Genomic DNA, 2,876 nt, shown 5'->3' on the forward strand with positions numbered 1-2,876 from the left:
CGGAATGAGCAGTTTAAAGACTACAGCGTATGGACTGAGAGTAAATCGAAGAAGACGAAGGTAATGAGATGTAGGAGAAATGAGAACAGCGAGAAACTTAACATCAGGATTGATGGTCATGAAGTTAAGGAATTCTGCTACCTAGTCAGTAAAATAACCAATGACGGCCGGAGCAAGGAGGACATCAAAAGCAGACTAGCAATGGCAAAAAGGGCATTCCTGGCAAAGAGAGGTCTACTAATATCAAATATCGCCCTTAATTTGAGAAAGAAATTTCTGAGAATGTCTTTTCAATCGTTTTAACATATTTCTCTCCTCACCGATTTATTTTATTTTATCGGTGCACCTAATTTTCCACGTCCTTCTATAGCAGTACATATCAAACGGTTTTAGTCCCTCCTTACTGGTTCTCTCTTAGTCTTTGATACACTGTCCTGCAATGCTGCACTCCAGACGTACATTCTCAGAAATTTCTTCCTCAAGTCGAATCTTGAAAGTTGTAAAACAATATTTAGTTTCAGTTTCCATAAAACCTATGACTAAGAGAGGCACTCACTTAGATAGAGGTTTTATTGAAACTGAAACTAAACGTTGTTTTTTTACAACTTCCAAGATTCGATTTGATAATGATGGTAGTCGAAAAATACAATACATTACGATAATTAAATAGACACCCTAGCTGCAAGCAGGCGTTGATACACTTCATTGGGGACATTTTGAAAATGTGTGCCCCGACCGGGACTCGAACCCGGGATCTCCTGCTTACATGACAGACGCTCTATCCATCTGAGCCACCGCGGGCACAGAGGATAGTGCGTCTGCAGGGACTTATCCCTTGCACGCTCCCCGTGAGATCCAGAATGTAGTGTTGTGGACATGTTGGGAATGTGGATCTCACGGGGAGCGTGCAAGGGATAAGTCCCTGCAGACGCACTATCCTCTGTGCCCGCGGTGGCTCAGATGGATAGAGCGTCTGCCATGTAAGCAGGAGATCCCAGGTTCGAGTCCCGGTCGGGGCACACGTTTTCAACATGTCCCCAATGAAGTGTATCAACGCCTGCTTGCACCTAGGGTGTCTATTTAATTATCATTTCATTTCTAACAAAGCTGCATGGTCATCCACGGTAACTGTTCTTTCGGGAACAGATACTACCGTCATATACAGTTAACAATACATTACGCTATCTATACTTTTTTATTCACAAAAGTATTAGCTATCTCAAAAAAGAAGATCATACAAATACCATAAATTTTATATTTGGAGTACGCCATAGACCAATGTTCATGGGTCATTAGCCCAATCTGTGAACCGAATCAAAGAAGATGACTCAGGAGCAGTCTTCTTTAAGGTGAGTTAAGTGCTGAGGATGGATTGGACTCACAGCCAACTTTGATAAGATATGTAATATTGATTTTGGGTTTATGATGAGGTGGCGCTTTATGGTTGTCAAATAATTATGAAACTTTATTGTAGATTACCATCAGCTGTTTATTTTTATGATCAGTGCCACCGGTTAAGATCAGCAAACCTTTAGCATGCCGGAGAAAACCGTAACCATCCTGTCACTACAATGTTTGAAGTGAACAGCTTAGATGTAGGTAGAAATGCTGACATGTGTGATCGTTGTATGTGCGTCTCCTACCTACCTATGTCTTTTTTAGATTATTTATTGTAACAGAAGCTGTGTTTTTCCACTTACATCTCAGGTGTTGACTTCAAATTTTGTAGTGACAAGCTGGTTACGCTTTGCTTCGGTTTGATAACGGTCAACTGATTGAAACCGGTAGCAATGGGCATTAAAACAAACTTCTTACTGTACTCTACAATGAAGTTTCATATGTGACATTGTCTCCCAGTGGTTCTTTTGACGCCTTGGGGGTGGATGAATCCCATCGCCTTTTAAGGAAGCGTAGCTTATGCTGGCTTCTGGCGACTGTGGGACAAAGGAATAGAGGAAGAGAAAACAGAGAAAGGGCAACACGATTTGGTGTTGACAGCGAGTGGACTTCTCCGGAGCAGCAGCGCATCTGCGAGCAAGGCACCGAGCGAGATGGCGCAGTGCTTAGCACACTATACCCGCATTTAGGAGCACGACAGTTCATACCCACGTCCGGTCATCCGGATTTAGGTTTTCCGTGATTTCCCTAAGTCACTTCAGAAAATGTTCAAATGTGTGTGAAATATTAAGGGACTTAACTGCTAAGGTCATCAGTCCCTAAGCTTACACACTAGTTAACCTAAATTATCCTAAGGACAAACACACACAACCATGCCCGAGGGAGGACTCGAACCTCCGCCGGGACCAGCCGCACAGTCCATGACTGAAGCGCCTCAGACCGCTCGGCTAATCCCGCGCGGCTCACTTCAGAAATTCCTTTGAAAGGGCATGGCTGATTTGCTCCTTATTGTGTAGAACAGTACTGCAAAATTTCCTTTGTGGTCCTGTCAAATACATGTGAAATTGGCTGTTACATTATGAATGGTTCTATACACTTTACCGGTTCTACTCAAGAAAAATGTCTTAGCATCCTTAACGATTTAATCTCTTACAACTACCATGCGTTACATTCTTCGTAGTACTCAACGTAGCGGCAAAGAAGAGTAACTTACGAACCGGTGACCACGTACTGTCTGCTACGAGAAGTGACGTCTTTTAGTGGTAATTAGAACTCTGCAGCGTGTGCTTGGAAACATCGTGTCCACATGTGACACACCGAGTGAGCTGTGTCACAAAAAATCACATTCTCTCGTCCTTGGCAGTTGTGTCATATGGGGTGTACTTTTGATATGAGAATGTGACGGTAGCGCCACACAAGTCCGACAGTGCACACCATCATGCTTCAGTACACCGATACAGGAAAGGGTATGCGAACAG

The 2,876-nt window shown here is 43.2% G+C and overlaps 2 non-coding genes across 2 annotated transcripts; one reads left to right on the top strand and one right to left on the bottom strand.

The window, feature by feature from the left end:
• Positions 1-727: 727 nt before the first annotated feature.
• Positions 728-802, bottom strand: Trnat-ugu. Its single transcript has one exon. It is a non-coding gene; the product is annotated as a tRNA-Thr (tRNA).
• A 142-nt stretch (positions 803-944) lies between these two features.
• Positions 945-1,019, top strand: Trnat-ugu. Its single transcript has one exon. It is a non-coding gene; the product is annotated as a tRNA-Thr (tRNA).
• Positions 1,020-2,876: the final 1,857 nt, after the last annotated feature.

This window comes from Schistocerca piceifrons, chromosome 1 (genome assembly GCF_021461385.2).
Source record: "Schistocerca piceifrons isolate TAMUIC-IGC-003096 chromosome 1, iqSchPice1.1, whole genome shotgun sequence".
Taxonomy (NCBI): domain Eukaryota; kingdom Metazoa; phylum Arthropoda; class Insecta; order Orthoptera; family Acrididae; genus Schistocerca; species Schistocerca piceifrons.